The 16,535-nt window shown below is 42.1% G+C and overlaps 1 pseudogene; it reads left to right on the top strand.

Moving 5' to 3' along the window:
- The first annotated feature begins 5,394 nt into the window (after positions 1-5,394).
- Positions 5,395-6,367, top strand: LOC129658645 (kidney mitochondrial carrier protein 1-like; annotated as a pseudogene).
- Positions 6,368-16,535: the final 10,168 nt, after the last annotated feature.

Here is a 16,535-nt window from a genome sequence, read left to right as displayed (position 1 = left end):
ACCATCTTCATTTACATGTCTCTGCTACAGTCATTGTCCAAAGTAAGAAAAAAACAAAAACTCTTTGATCAGATTCTATCTTTGCAATAGTCAACCGCCCCCACCAAGCTTGTGCTCAAGGGGGTAGGTAGGCCCCGGTGACCATGTCTGTATATTTGACCTCCCTTCACATCACATCTGCTGGGAAATCTGACCAAAGATGGGCCAATCAGATTCCTCTCCAGGGAATCAACTAGGAAAGCGGTCCCCAACCTTTTTGGTACCAGGAACCTGTTCCATGGGAAATAATACTTCCATGGACAGTGAAGGGGGACAGTTTCAGGATGATTCAGCCGCATCACATTTATTGTGCACTTTATTTCTAATACTATTACATCAGCTCCACCTCAGATCACCAGGCATTAGGTCCCAGGGGTTGGGGACCCCTAATTTAGGATACAAACGAAGTTAAACTGAATGGTCAAGCAGAAGCAAGGCCAGAGTCTGAGGACAAACCGAATAAAGCCGCCCTCAGACTACAATTACCAGAGGATGGGAGCCAGGCATAAGCAGAAGGAGCCAGCCTGCAGGAGAAAGGCCAGAGAGACTTGCGTGCAGACGGGAAAGGACGAGAGGTCGTGAGGCCCAGCAGAGACAGAAGCAGGGAGCCTGGCCTCCTTTCGCCCTTACCTGTTTAGTCCATCTCTGCAGGGCGGGCGCCCTCCCACCCTCCACTGGGTCAGCCTGAGTGGACTTTGTTTCTGAGCCATCAAAGTCTGCCTCAGCCAAGTCCTTCCCAGTCTGTTTCTTTTTCTGGAAAATAATTAATATAATCAGTTCAATCTCACCCCAGAAATTGACCTTTGAGATAGCAAACTGTGTGCAGAGCAAAGCACATTTTTTTTTCCAAAGCACAGGTGCTATTCAATGCATTACTGTAGGCCTGTATTGAGATGGGGTTAGAGTTGGCTTCCCTGGTGGCTCAGATGATAAAAGAATCTTTTTACCTGCAATGCAAGCAACCTGGGTTCAATCCCTGGGTCAGGAAGATCCCCTAGAGAAGAGAATGGCTACCCACTCCAGTAGTCTTGCCTGGAGAATTTTATGGACAGAGGAGCCTGGCGGGCTACAGTCCACGGGGTCACAAAGGGTCAGACGTGACTGAGTGACTAACACTTTCACTTTCAGAGTTGTCTAAGTGAACTAAAAGGGAAATGAAATTATGGAAATGGGAATTTGACTTCTCCAGCAAACTGCTCAGAGGCCGCTAAACTAGAACTAGAGGGACTTCCTTGGTGGTCCAGTGGCTAAGACTCTGAGCTCCCAGTGCAGGGGTCCAGGTTCAACCCCTGGTCGGGGAACTAGATCCCACATGCTATAACAAAAACCACCACATGCTGACAAGTAAGGATCTCACATGCAAAATAACAAACATTTTATATATTTCCTTCTAGTCTTTTTTCATACATATATGAAGTGTGTGTGTGTGTGTGTGTGTGTGTACATACACATACATACACAGGCACAGCTTAATTTAATTAATTAATTAAATTTTAAAAACTAGAACTAGAGAGCTGATGCACTTAGCCCTCCACACCCAGAGTACCATGTCATGTAAATATGTGCCACACACTCACACAAATGTGCATTCGTGAGCTCTCATACATAAGTGGCCACACCACACTTTACAAACCAGGAAATGATTCCCAAGTATATAGCAACTTCTCTTCACTTCTTGCAATATATCACAAGACATGTGTATCCCTTGAGTCCGCTCCCATATGGATTCACTTTCCAGAGCATGTTTTCGAAGCATTCAACAGTCTGTCAATAGAGAAACCAACTCATCGAGTAGTTTACAGGACTCCCCCAGGCAATGCACGTAAATATTGCAAACAGTGAGTTTATACCGCCAACTCACTGTGGAAACCCAGAAGAATAAGATTTTACACATTCTCTTCCCAAAGGAAATCAGACTGAGTGTTAGAAGCTGGTATGGTACTGCACCCCCTTCATTGATGTAGCCTGAAAATTTTTCTTTTATATTTTTCATACAAATCATGATTTTTTTTAATTACAAAACTAATATGTGCTCACCATGAGGAATCTCGAAATTCTAAAAAGTACAGAAGAGAAAATAAGGGTGCTTATAAATGCAACCACCAAGAGACAACTAAGGCTTGTTTTTATGTATTTCCTTCTAGTCTTTTTTCATACATATATGGAAGTATATATATATGTATATATATATTTGAATAATGTTTTTTCTACCTAGTATTATATAGCATGAGAAGTATGGGGAGAAACGTTAGCTTTCCAGATGGCGCTAGTGGTAAAGAACATGCCTGCCGATGCAAGAGACGTAAGAGATGCCAGTTCCATCCCTAGGTCAAGAAGGTCAGCTGGAGAAAGAAATCCACTCCAGTATTCTTGCCTGGAGAACCCCATGGACAAAGGAGCCTGGCAGGCTACAGTTCATAGGGTCACAAAGAGTGGAACATGGCTGAAGTGACTTTGCATGCATGCATGCATATATTCTAAACAGGTGAACTTCACGGTATGTAAACTACAGGTCAATAAAGCTGCTTTTTAAAAAATCATAATGAGTTACCACTATATATCTTTTAGAATGGCTAATATTAAAAACAAAAAATAAATATTTTTCTAAACCCTGAAAATTCCAAATACTAGTAAGGATGTGGAACAACGAGAATCTTGGTGGGAGTACAAAATGGTGCAGCCACTTTGGAAAAGGGTTTGACAGTTTCTTACAAAGTTAAACGTGTGCTTCCTGTAGTACCTGACAATCCTACTCCTAGGTATTAACCCAGAAGAAATGACACAAAACGGCCACACAAAAACCTGCACACAAGTGTTCATAACAGCTTCATTCATACTAACCTCAAACCGGCAAGGACAGCAAAGTTCATCAGCAGCACAACAGATAAACAAATTGGAATGCTTATTCAGTAGAATATATGGTAGCAACGTAAAAGAATTACCAATAGCAGCAACAGCAGACTTGAATCTCAAAACCATTATGCTGCCTGAAAGAAGCTCTACAGATAAGACTGTATTGTTCCATTTATATGAAATCCTAGAAAAAGGAAATCGAATCTATCACAAGAGGAAAAAGATCAATGATCACCTGGACCTGAGAGTAGGGGGGAAGCAATGGAAGGAAAAGAAGCATGAGGACATTGGGGGAGTAATGGAAATATTGATTGTGGCTGTGGTTACACAATGGTACACGTTTTTCTAAACTCATCATATTGTATACTTAAAATTGTTAAAATTTTACCTTTTCAATGAGTCTTATTTTTTTGCAAAAAGAGAAAACTCATCAAACCATGCACTTAAAGTAGGTGCACTTTTTTCTATGTAAATTGCGACTCAATTAAGTTGAGCTTTTAAAATGGAAAAATATATATATTGTACTGTGCTCATTTTCGTGGGCCATTAAATACTTTTCAAAAGTACCTTAGTTTGAGTATTATGTAGCTGTACTATTCAGTGTTATCCATGTGCCACAACTCAATTGGCCAGTCCATGGCAGCTGGATATTTAAGTTTTGCTTTGTTTTGGTTTTTGCTGCTGAAAACAACATTGCAACAAACATCTGTGTGCATGAATCTTTGTGTTTTGGATTCCTCGAGAAGCAACTGTTGGGTCAAAGAGTAGGGATATTTTCAATACATTTGGAAGAACGTCTTCTTAAATCTGATTCCCTTAACTGTGGGGGTAGGAAGTCACAGTGACTGAAGGAGGGTAGTCAATTTTTCCACAGCTCCTCTGTTAGTGGAGAGAAGTTTATATGAATTCCCACTGAAAAGCGCAGAGGACTAAAGAAGTCATGGGTCCTTGTCCTGGTCCAGTCACTTGATGTGTAACCTTGAGTCATTTTCCCTCTTTGCTGCTGCTGCTGCTGCTAAGTCGCTTCAGTCATGTACGACTCTATGCAACCCCATAGACGGCAGCCCACCAGACTCCCCCGTCCCTGGGATTCTCCAGGCAAGAACACTGGAGTGGGTTGCCATTTCCTTCTCCAATGCATGAAAGTGAAAAGGGAAAGTGAAGTCGCCCAGTCGTGTCCGACTCTTTGCGACCCCATGGACTGCAGCCCATCAGGCTCCTCCGTCCATGGGATTTTCCAGGCAAGAGTACTGGCGTTTCCCTCTTTAAATACTGTTTAATCTCCAAAATGAGAGTAGTGACTTATAGTAGGTAAATATTTTCTGTACAGAGAAAAATAGGCACTAACCATAAAATAAACAATAGATAATTGAAAATAAAAACCTGTGTTCATTAAAAGACATTTTTAAGAGAGAAGACTAACCAGAGACTGAAAGAAGGTAATCACAAAACATGTATTCAACTAAGGACTTGTATCCAGAGTTCCTAAAAACAAGAAGAAAACAAATAATAAAGTAGACAAAAGATATGAACATTCACTTCATACACACACAGACACACACACAGAGATAAATATTCAAATCGCCATCATGCAGACAAAAATGTGCTCAATACTATTAGTCATATAGGAAAGCAAACTAACACAAGATACCACTATATATCTAACAAAATGGATAAAATAAATAAGACTGACAATGTCTGTGAGAAGGTGGAACAATAAGCACTATTTTCCATTGCTGGAGGAAGTGTAAAATGGAACAGTCGCTTTGGGAAATCAGAAGTACCTGTTAAAATGCAATGGACTTGGACTCCGCAATCCTAACCCTAAGGACACCTATACTCTAGAAAAAAATCAGTAAATATTATATCATTAAAAGCCGCGTACAAGAAATTTCATAGCAGTTTTATTCCTAATAGCCAAAAATTTGAGAAACTCATATGTCCAGCAACAGGATAACAAATCAGTTGTGCTTAATGCATGGGTAAAGCTCTCAGACACAAAGTCAGTGAAAAGAAGCGAGACTTCAAGGGACACATACTGACAGATAAGATTTGTATGAAGTTCAACAGGCAAAACTAATCTCTGGCAGTAAAATCAGAACAGTGGTTACTTCTGGTATGGATGGTGATGGTATGGACTAAGAAGGGGCGTGAGGGGAGAAGCTTCTGGGGTCAGGTCATGCTCTGGGTCCTGCTCCTGGTGGTTGTTACAAAGGTGGAAACATGAAAAACTTCACTGAGCTGTCTACCTAAAGTGTGTGCACTTCCCTATAAATTGTTATAAGCTCCATGTGCTTCCCAGGTGCTTCAGCGGTAAAGAATTCACCTGCCAATGCAGGAAATGCAAGAAACTTGGGTTCAGCCTCTTTTTCAGCTCCCTCGAAGCTGCCAGTTCCATCTGCTGCTGACCCAGAGCTAGAGAAGACCCAGGGCCGCCACCGCCCTAGAAAACCCTGTTAGAGGCTATGCTTCTGTGAACGAAAAGAAGGGGCAGCAGTGAGCATGTCGGCCCTGAAGCCCTTGGTGTATGGAGGCCTGGCCTCCATCAAGGTGGAGTGTAGTACCTTTCCAATTGATTTAACCAAGACACAGCTCCAGATTCAAGGCCATAAGAACGATGCAAACTTTAAAGAAATCAGGTATGGAGGAATGTTGCATGCATTAGTGAGGATAGGCAGAGAGGAAGGCCTGAAAGCACTGTATTCGGGGATTGCCCCAGCGATGTTACACCAGGCTTCCTATGGCACCATCAAGATAGGCACCTATCAGAGCTTGAAGTGGTTATTTGTCGAGCGTCCAGAAGATGAAACCCTTCTGATAAATGTGGTCTGTGGGATTCTCTGGAGTCATATCCTCAAGCATTGCTAATCCAACAGATGTTTTGAAGATATGAATGCAAGCTTAAAGCAGCACCCTGCAAGGAGGAATGATAGGCAACTTCATTAACATTTACCAAAAAGAGGGAAAGACAGGACTGTGGAAGGGCATATCCCTTACCGCTCAGAGGGCTGCTACTGTGGGCTTTGTGGTATGGATGGTGATGGTATGGACTAAGAAGGGGCGTGAGGGAAGAAGCTTCTGGGGTCAGGTCATGCTCTGGGTCCTGCTTCTGGTGGTTGTTACAAACCACCACCTTGGTGAGGTCTACGACCTCACCAAGAAGCATCTGATTCCCTTAGGCCTGATGGGAGACACTGTGTATACCCATTTCCTCTCAAGCTTCACCTGTGGGCTGGCGGGAGTCCTGGCCTCAAACCCTGTCAATGTGGTGAGAACATGTACGATGAATCAGAGAGTCCTCTGCGATGACAAACACCCTGGCTACAAAGATACCCTGGATTGCTTGTTACAGACATGGAAGAATGAAGGGTTTTTTGCTCTATATAAAGGGTTTTGGCTAACTTGATTGAGAGTTGGTCCTTGGAATCTTATTTTCTTAGTGACATATGAGCAGTTGAAGAAACTGGATTTGTGACAAGTCAAGACTGCATGAGACATCCACTGAAAAGGCTCACTTCTGAAATAGTGAAGCTTCCTGTCTTTCCCACTGCTGCTCACTGCTTGGCCCACCACAGATTGAGGTGTGAGCAACAGGTGAGGACAGGGTTAGCTCAGATCCCTGTGTCCTGGCATCGGACGCTCTGCACCAAATGTTTAACTGTAACATCCAGACACTAGTCCTTACCATTCAAGTGCCCTTCGACATCAAAGACAACAGGAAATGCATGTTTCTTGCTAAAGAAAAATTGCATGATCAGGAACTGTGGACCGTTTCCTTTAGGAGAAGAGTAATTCCTGGTGCATCTCAGTTCATAGCCAAGACTCCCAGACTGTTCTAAAGAAGCTCTTTGGAACCATGGGATAGAACCTCTGAGACAGTGTTACTGTTCCTGAGCTTTGGGGGGAGCTTTGGCTTCATGTCCGCTGAAGAAATTCACACATGGAGACCTGATGTACCCCAAATATAAACAGAGCAGGACAGAAATCCCTGGAACACTGCACTGCTTTGTAATTTCCCATTTTGGCAGGATTCTTTCACTTTATAATAAGTGACTTTTAAGCCTTTGACCACTCAACCTTTGTGAGGACTTGTTACAAAGTATTACTATCTAAGCTCATGACATGTGACAGGTTGGCTTGGAAGGTAGCAAAGTCTGTGTTGTGTGGGTGTGTTTAAGCAACTTGGGTTCTATCCTAGGTATCGGTAGTACTGGGTTAGCCAAAAAGTTTGTTCAGGTTGTAAGAGCTTAGGAAAAATCCAAACAAACTCTTTGGCCGAGTCAATAATTTGCTCTGTGATATTAACCAAGTTTCTATCTCCCCATCTGTAAAATGGGGATAATGACATCTATTGATACTGAGTGTCAGGTGAGGAAACAGTAGCTCCTACTGCTAGACTTGTAGGATAAGTATCTTTACATCATGGTGTCATACAGCCATAATTCCAGAATAAATAGATCCCGTGTATGAAGAGTCATTTTATCATGGACTTCTCCCAAGCTAGGTCCTGTGATAAAACTCTTATGAAAGAAAGAGGCTAATGTTCTATTATGTTTCCCTTTGTGAAACGTGGCAAGTGAATCAAAGAGTTGATTTTTCTAGATTTCCTGGGTTTTACTTTAGTTCTGGTCACGTTTGTTAAAATATTTCCTGTCTTGGACTTCCTTATCAGTTTGGATGGAAAATACTTGCTTGAAATTTGAAAAGCAATATTTTTGTATACCTAGAGTCTGATAAGAGGTATAAAATAGCTTCTTTCTTTTCTTTCAAAGACAGGATATCATTCTTCTTTCTCGTCTCCATCTTACTCTGGCAAAAAAGAAAGTGACTCTGAGAGCGTCCCAGGACCTTTATACTTCTAGAAGACATCCCTAGGAAAGGAAATATATTTAACATTCACTTGGGTAACTTTGGTTCTACCCTTAGAGTGTGCTCACTCTATCGTGTCCAACTCTTAGCCACCCCATTGCTATAGCCCACCAGGCTCCTCTGTCCATGGGATTCTCCAGGCAAGAATACCAGAGTAGGTTGCCATTTCCTTCTCCAGGGGATCTCCCTGACCCAGGGCTTGAACCCATGTCTCTTGTGTCTCCTGCATTGACAGGCAGATTCTTAACCACTGAGCCACCTGGGAAGCCCTATGAGAGTAACATTAAATACCTATTCATTGGGGATCCAGGACAGTCACCTCTGCGGTATATGCATGTTCCCAGTCTGTCCAGCCCCTGGACTGCTTCCTCCTTTGAAGCAAAATAGAAGGCACACAGATTTTTCTTGGGGATTGGGCAATTTTCCTCCCAGTCTCCCTCACCTTGCCTTCTTTATTAATGCTGACTTTGAAAATAAGATTTTGTGAAGCAGGATTTCCATTCCAAAAAGAAGAGCTAAGGCAGGAACAGAGGAGGTCAGAGGTGTTGATTGCTTCAAGACTCAGATGGAAGTCTAGTTCTCACTGACCAGTTCCAGAGGTGACACGAGAGCTCAGGCCTCAACCCTCATACTGAACCATATCTTTAGAGAGGAGACTTCTCTTCTTACCAGAACATTCCATTGATGTAAGGGCTTTCTACAGAAAGGCTTTCACTTTTGAGTTCCTTGAGTTTAAAGGATGACTTTTCATAAGCCACTCTTTGTTTTTTTCCCTTAATGTAGAAAACATTGTAAGTGTACATATAATTCCTACAACAGTAGAAGTGAGTTCATTTTAAAGACCATGAAAAGATTGAATGTCATGCAATATTCATTATATAAGTTTTTTCAAATATGTACATGCTCACATCAGGAAGAAAAGAAAACCAAACCTCCTTGTAAAAGGTTAGCGTATTTTTAAGACAAATATGTTTTTCTTCAGTGCAGACCTATTAAATACCTTATAGAACGAGTCTTAACCTGTTTTGATTTTTTTTTTCTGTTTCCTGAAAGAGTAATGCAGTTGTTGAAGCTTCTAACCAAGAAAGAATTTGAAGGACTGGGAGACTTGGTCCCTTTGTCTTCAGGGCTGTGACTATAAGTTCCCTCCCCTCACCCCCTTGGGTATTGTTAAATGTAGCAAAGGGATTTTTAGCTTTTATAACCCAAATGAAGAAAGTGGATTTTTTTGTTTGCTTGTGGATTTGTGTAATCATTGATGGCTAAGCGTTGGCTGATTGTGATATAAAGAACGGCTTCTGTTTTCTGTATTTATTCATGCACCAGAAATAGTGTATATGATTACATAAAGACTATAAAAGTTTTCATAAGCCTTTATATTTCGAGCTCTTTATTTAAACATTGCTGGAAAATGTGGCATAAACCTTGTTTCATTATTTAATAAACTGTAGTAATATATAATAACAAAAAAAAAAAAAAAGGAAATGCAGGCTTGATCCCTGGGTTGGGAAGATCCCCTGGAGGAGGGCATGGCAACCCACTCCAGTATTTATACCTGGGAAATCCCAGGGACAGAGGAGCTTGGTGAGCTATGTCCATGGGCCCACAAAGAGTCAAGGACAAGAACAACCAACAAGCTCCATAAAAAATAAATGAATGCAAATTAAATACAATGAAAGCATTGGACTAGATGATAGTTAAGGTTTTCCCAACCTTGTAGGGTGTCTGCACACCTTGTTCTCTTTGCTTCACTTTCTCAAGCTCCCCTACTCTAAAAGCTGCAACTATCACTCCACCTGGGGAGTCCAAGCATTTGCAACTTTCCAGCAGAGCTCAGTCAAGTTCATTCCATCAGGATGTACATGTCCTGCATCTCACCCACAGCACAACTTATCCAAAACAAAACACAGCCTCATCCTCCCCCTCAGCGCTCTCCAGAGCACACATCGAGCAGTGTGGCTCCCTGGCTCACACTGAAGAGGAAAATTTAAAATTCTACATAACCTCCTTCTCATTCTGCCTCTATAGCTCAGTTTGCCCCTTACAAAGTCTAGATCACATAGGTCACATAGTCTCAGAAAGTGGGGACTTGCAATACTAGGAACTGGAGTTTGTCTCACTGACCCTTGTCCTGCTCTTTGCAATTGTCCAGCCCCTGCAAACCTGCTTAATCATGCCTGTCCAGGCCAGGCATCCCCCTCCCCATCTTGACTGCTGTTCCCGTGCTCGTAAAACCCCTTAGTTTAAACCAGCCTATTAACAGCTAGTGTTGCCCACTACATTCTGTCTATAAAAACTCTGTAATCCCTTTGTTCAGGGTTCAGAGCTTGGAGCGTTAACTCCTCTGGGCCCGCTGGTGTAATAAACCTGAGTTCTCCAACTCTCCAAGTATGGTGCTTGCTTTCTCGAGTACTTGTTTCTGCAACAACACCATTTCCCCTTCTCTGGGAACACCCCTAATGCTCAGGACTGAGTCTCCAGAGAATACGTCTGTAGCCATGAATCTAACCCATCCCACAGCTCCTGACACTCAGAGGAGGCACCTCTGCTAAGCTGGGCCAGATTCTCTCTCCTGTGAATTTAAAATTTGCACTGAGAGCTTAGGGGTTCCTAAGGCACCGAAGATAATGTCACAGAAGAAAGATCCACAAATCCTCTTCACTCAAGCATCAGAAACTTCCTTCAGTGGTCCCCTTGGGTATTCAGTTCTTCCTTTTGGTTGGAAGGATTCCTACTCTATATTCCTTTTTTAAGATTTTTTTTTTTTTGGACTTGCACTGTTTTTAAAGTCTTTATTGAATTTGAATCAACCATGTTTTGGTTTTTTGGCCTTGAGGCATGTGGGATCTTATATCCCTGACCAGGGATTAGATTCATATCCCCCCTGCATTGGAAGGCAAAGTCTTAACTCCTGAACCACCAGGGAAGTCCCCCTACTCTATATTCTTGCATTAAATGTCCTTTTGTATTTTAACTCAGTTCAGTTCAGTCGCTTAGTCATGTGCGACTCTGCAACCCCATGGACCTCAGCACGCCAGGCCTCCCTGTCCATCACCAACTCCTGGAGTTTACCCAAACGCATGTCCATTGAGTCATCTCATCCTCTGTCGTTCCCTTCTCCTCCTGCCTTCAATCTTTCCCAGCATCAGGGTCTTTTCCAACGAGTCAGTTCTTCACATCAGGTAGCCAAAGTATTGGAGTTTCAGCTTCAACATCAGTCCTTCCAATGAACACTCAGGACTGATCTCCTTTAGGATGGACTGGTTGGATCTCCTTGCAGTCCAAGGGACTCTCAAGAGTCTTCTCCAACACCACAGTTCAAAAGCATCAATTCTTCGGCGCTCAGCTTTCTTTATGGTCCAACTCTCACATCCATACATGACCACTGGAAAAACCATAGCCTTGACTAGACGGTCCTTTGTTGGCAAAGTAATGTCTCTGCTTTTTAACATGCTGTCTAGGTTGTATTTCAACTAGCTAATGCCATTTCCTGTTGCTTGCAATCCAAAGAATTTAACTATATGCCCTTCCCAAAGCCCACCTTGTCCTCTCTAGTGCTCTATTCGCATGATTTATTCATGACTTGGTCCTCTTCTTGTTTACCTAGTCGTCAACTTGGTTTCCTCTCTGTTTCCACTGAATCTTGTCTGACCCATACCTGAAACTTTTCTCAGCTGGTTCTCTCCTTTCCAAGTCTTGAGACTGATGCCTACATCTGGGCCCCTGTTGTTGCTAATCTGAGCTAATCTGATAAAGGCTCCTCTCTGCTCCCCATCCCATCCTTGACCTCTCCAATTCATCATTCACAGTTCTGTTAGACAGAGCTTCCTAAAGCCCAGCTCTGACCAAGCCATTTCCTGTTCATCAACCTTGCCAGCTCCCCATCATATTCTAGAACATGCATGTAGGCTCCTTAGTGTGCCACAAGGCCATTCTCAACAGGTTCAACTTGCCTTGCTAGTCTCAGCTCAGGCTCTGTTATTCCTCCCAAGTCATATGTGCTGCCTTCCAATTGAACATGACACTCACAGGCTCCCAACATGCAAATTCAGCCCTCCGGGCCTTTGCTAACTCAGTTCCCTTTGTTTAACTGTCCTACCACAGCCTGCCTGTTCTGTGATAGTTGAAACCTCACCTGGTCTTCGAAACCCAGATAAAAGGCAGCATGTATATGAAGCTTGCCCTTCCTGGAGGTCATCATCCAAAGTGCTTTACTCATTCTTCTGTTGTGAGTGTGTAATTCCTGACCTGGAGGGACAGCTATTTGCATCTGTGAATGTCTCTCTTCTGGTAAACTTGCTCCTCGTGAGCAGAGACAAGACCTGTTTCCTACTGTAAACTTCCTGCCCACCACAGTCCCTGGCATGGAATCAGTGCTCAGTAAACGGGTGTGGAATTGAATTTTCTAAACCTGCGGTGAAAAACAAATGAAAATGGGAGAGGAGCAGTGTAAGCAGAGGCGTAGGGGGACACAGCAACCTGAGAGAATGAAAGAACAGGCGCAGAGGGAGAAAATCCTTTGGAAATGTATCTCTCCTCCAGGACAATTTTATGATCAAAGGGGACAAATGCTGCCCAACTAATCTAGCTCCACCCTGGCACAAGAACTAATGGGAGATGAGACAAGGTACAGATGCCAACGCTGAAAACAAAAGCACAGGAGAGAAGCAAGGGATTCCTGTTTCCCTAAGCCTGGCTCTGAAACACCTGGGCCCTGAGGCTAGACGCATCACTTCAGCCCCCACCTGTCCTGAGGGGAGGGTTTGCTCTCCTACGCCCAGCGGCATCCCAACCAGCTCTTTTAAAAATCAGCAGAATAAAGCAGAAAAGACAAATCCTTCCATGGTGTTGCCACTACCCCTGGCAGAGAAATGATGAAGATAAAAGAAAGAATGGGATGGTTAAGCCAATCTGAATCTCGATAACATGCCCATGAGGCCTAAGACTTCCAGGTGATGGAGAGTCAGCAAGCACAATACCAGTCTCCCTGGGAAAGGGGTTACAAAGGGGGAATAAGGAGGGGAGGAGATCGAATGGCTTTTTATAGCCCCTAATATCTCTTCTGACAGCAGCCCTCATGGCCTCTGTGTGCCAGGATGCTGGCAAGATGAATGGATTTTCTTCCTGTTAAATACCATTACCTGGAGCACTGGGAAAAATGAAGAATGGGTTGCAGTCTCACCTCCCAGCAACCATCTCTTTTCTTCTAACGAAGGGAAAAAAACTACCAAAACAAAACAAACCCCGCATGTCCTCCCCAATCTATCCCCACTTCCTACAACACATATAAATAACTTCAGGGAAAACATGTAGCCCACAGAGCTGCAAAGTTCACCTCCCAACACTCATGCCCAGCACATATAGACAGTACTGAGGTGGTGAAGTTCAAATCTAGCCCATCAGCATAGTCAGGTCCACACTAGGTCAATAACATACTTGGAGATCCATTAAGTCCCTTTTAAGAGCCTGTTATCTTTAGAGCCCAATAGCGCTTTCCATTAAGAGGCATCACAAGGATGCCACTCTGCCACAGGCGCAAATGATTCTGCTTGTGAAGGGGCTCTCGGTTACTTAAGTGATCTGAGGCGTCCATGTGCATCACAACAAAGGAAGGAAGCCAAATATCATGTGTGGTCCCACCTCCAGCAGGGATCATGATCAGAGTCTCAGGACCAGTGGTTCTGAGCCTCAGCTACATGTAGATCAAGAAGAAGCCTAAAAAAAAAAAGGAGTAGCTGAGAAGCTAAAAAAAAAAAAAGAAAACCACTGGTGCCTGGGCAAAAAGTAATTGGAAAAGAAAATGATTTTTAAAGATTATTTACAGTAGTTTATCAAAAAATATACTCAGGGATGAATCTAAAATATGTGCAAAGATCTGTATCTTGAAAGCTATAAATTTCTCTCTATTGTGAGAAACGTAGAAATATCTCATGTCAGGTCATGGAAGTATTATGTGAGTTTAAGAAAGCCATAAAATTCAAGGTTGATATTAAAAATCAACTGTATTCTTCTGTATTAGCAGCAGTCAATTGGAAAATGAAATTTTAAAATAATCCTATGTAAATAGCACCAAAAACATAAAATACTGGGAATAAATCTACTAAAAGTCATCTAAACCACCCCCTTGAAAATTACAAAACACTGTGAAATACAGTAAATAAGACCTAAATAAATGGAGATGACCCATATTCAGTTTGGAATACTCAGTGTTGTTAAGATATCAATTCTCCCCAAATTAATCTGTAGTGTCAATGCATTCTCAATAAAAATCTCAGCAGGCTTTTTCTGTGGAAATTGACAAGCTGATTCTAAAATTCATATGGAAATGCAAAGGATCTAAAAAAGCTGAAACAATTTTGAAAAAGAATAAACTGAGAGATTTTATGCTGACTGATTTCAAGATTTTCCATAGCCTATGTATAGGAATATAGGGGCTTTCCTGGTGGCTCAGACAGTAAAGCATTTGCCTACAATCCGGGAGACCAGGGTTCGATCCCTGGGTTGGGAAGATCCCCTGGAAAAGGAAATGGCAACCCACTCCAGTACTCTTGCCTGGAAAATTCCATGGGTAGAGGAGCCTTGTAGGCTACAGTCCATGGGGTTGCAAAGAGTCGGACAAGACTGAGTGACTTCACTTCACTTCAATTCATAGGTATATAGGTCAATGGACCAAAAGGGCAAATCCAGAAAGAGACGCAGAACTATATGTTCAGTTGATTTTTTAAACAAAGGTAAAAACATAATTTAATAGAGAAAGGATAGTCTTTTCATAAATGGTTTGGGATAATTGAATGTTCATAAAAAAAAATAAACCATGGCCTGTTCCTCACACCATATACAACTTTGACTTGGAATTAATCACAGACCTAAGCATAAAAGTTAAACAACAAAACATCTGGAACAAAATTTAGGACAAAAACCTTGTTTGGGGGGTAAAGATTCCATACAACACAGAAAGCATGAATCTCAAAAAATTGGCAAATTAAACATTATCAAGATTTTTAACTTCTGCTCTTTGACACAGCTAAGAAAATGATGAGGCAAGCTACAGAAGAAAATATTTGGTGTGTGTGTGCTCATGGCCATTTTCTCAGTAAATTTCCATAGCCCTCCATCTGGCTTTTCCTGAGGCCAGTGATCCACACTCCAAATTGCAGAATTTCAGAGGGAACATGGGCCATCATCTCACCCAATTGTCTTCTAAATTAGAATCCTGAGACCTAGAGTTCATTGAAAGTAAAACCGGTACTTGAAAACAAGGCTCCTAAATTCTGGCCCATTACTGTTTCACCAGAAGATCTGAATTCTTTTTTAACATTCTTTAATTGCAGTAAAATACACATAACATAAAATTTACCATCTTAACCATTTGTAAATGTACAGTTCAGTGCTATTAAGTGCATTCACATTGTTGTGAATTATCACAACATTATTACACATTATCACCACCATCCGTTTCCAGAATCTCCTTCATCTTGTAAAACTGAAACCATGGACTCCTTCCCCCTGTGTCCCTAGCAAGTATAGTTCAGCTCTCTGTCTCTATGGATCCGAGTGCTCTAAGTCCTCATATAAAAGGAATCATACAACATTTCTCTTTTTCTGGACTCACTTGGTTCACTTAGCATAATGTCTGTAGGGTTCATCTATATTGTAGCACGTACCAGGATTGCCTGCCTTTTCAGGGATGAATGATATCCCATTCCATAAGTAGAGAACACATTCTGTTTATACATCCACTTATTGATGGACACTTGGGTGGCTGCCATGTTTTGGCTATTGTGTATAATGTTGCTGTGAATATGGGTACAAAAAAATTAAAAAATAGATTACCATGTGATCCATAAATTCCACTTCTGAGCACTTTGGAGCAACTTCTATACTGTTTTCTGCAGTGGCATTTTACATTCCCACAAACAGGGCGCGTGGGTCTAGTTTCTCTACATTCTCACCAACACTTGTTATTTTGGTTGTATGGTAGCCATTCTACTGTGTGTGAGGTGGTTTGGAGTTGCATTTTGTTGTTGCTGTTGTTGTTTATTGTTGAGTTGTCGGAGTTCTTTATATATTCTGAATACTAACCCCATCAAATAGATAATTCACAAATATTTTCTCCCATTTCATAGGTTACCTTTTCACTCTGTTGATTGTGTCCTTTGGTGCAGAGAACACAGGTTCATTTTGCAAGAAGACTTCGTGAGATTTGGAGAGGTGGGGGTGGAAGGCAGAATATAGACAATATGCGATTTTTACTCTGCAGAGCTGGGTTTCCCTGGTGGCTCAGATGGTAAAGAATTGGCCTGCAATGCAGGAGACCCAGGTTCAATCCCTGGGTTGGGAAGATCCCCTGGAAAAGGGAATGGCTACCCATGCCAGTATTCTTACCTGGAGAATGCCATGGACAGAGGAACCTGGCAGGCTATAGTCCATAGGGTCACAAAAAAGTCAGAGATGACTGAGCAACTAACACTTTCACTTTTTTTCACTTTACTCTGCAGAGTTAAATAGTACAAACATATATCAAATAGAATTCTGCTTCTAACACGGAGGCCAAGGTAAGGGTGAAAGTATCAAGGAATGAACACCATTAACAGCAGCCCCGAGGCCTTTGTCACAGTATTTTGAGCTAAACCCTCTGATTCTTGAGTGCTAACTCTGTACTGAAACCTGGGTTAGCAAAACCCAGGGTACCTGTCCTCAGGGATCTCACGATCAAGTTGTAGAGATAAAAAACAAATGCCACACACACACACAAAATAAGTGAGGTACCAAAA

This window comes from Bubalus kerabau, chromosome 8 (assembly GCF_029407905.1).
Source record: "Bubalus kerabau isolate K-KA32 ecotype Philippines breed swamp buffalo chromosome 8, PCC_UOA_SB_1v2, whole genome shotgun sequence".
Lineage (NCBI taxonomy): Eukaryota > Metazoa > Chordata > Mammalia > Artiodactyla > Bovidae > Bubalus > Bubalus kerabau.
The sequence above is the reverse complement of the archived record's forward strand: the minus strand, read 5'-3'. Positions and strand labels throughout refer to the sequence as shown.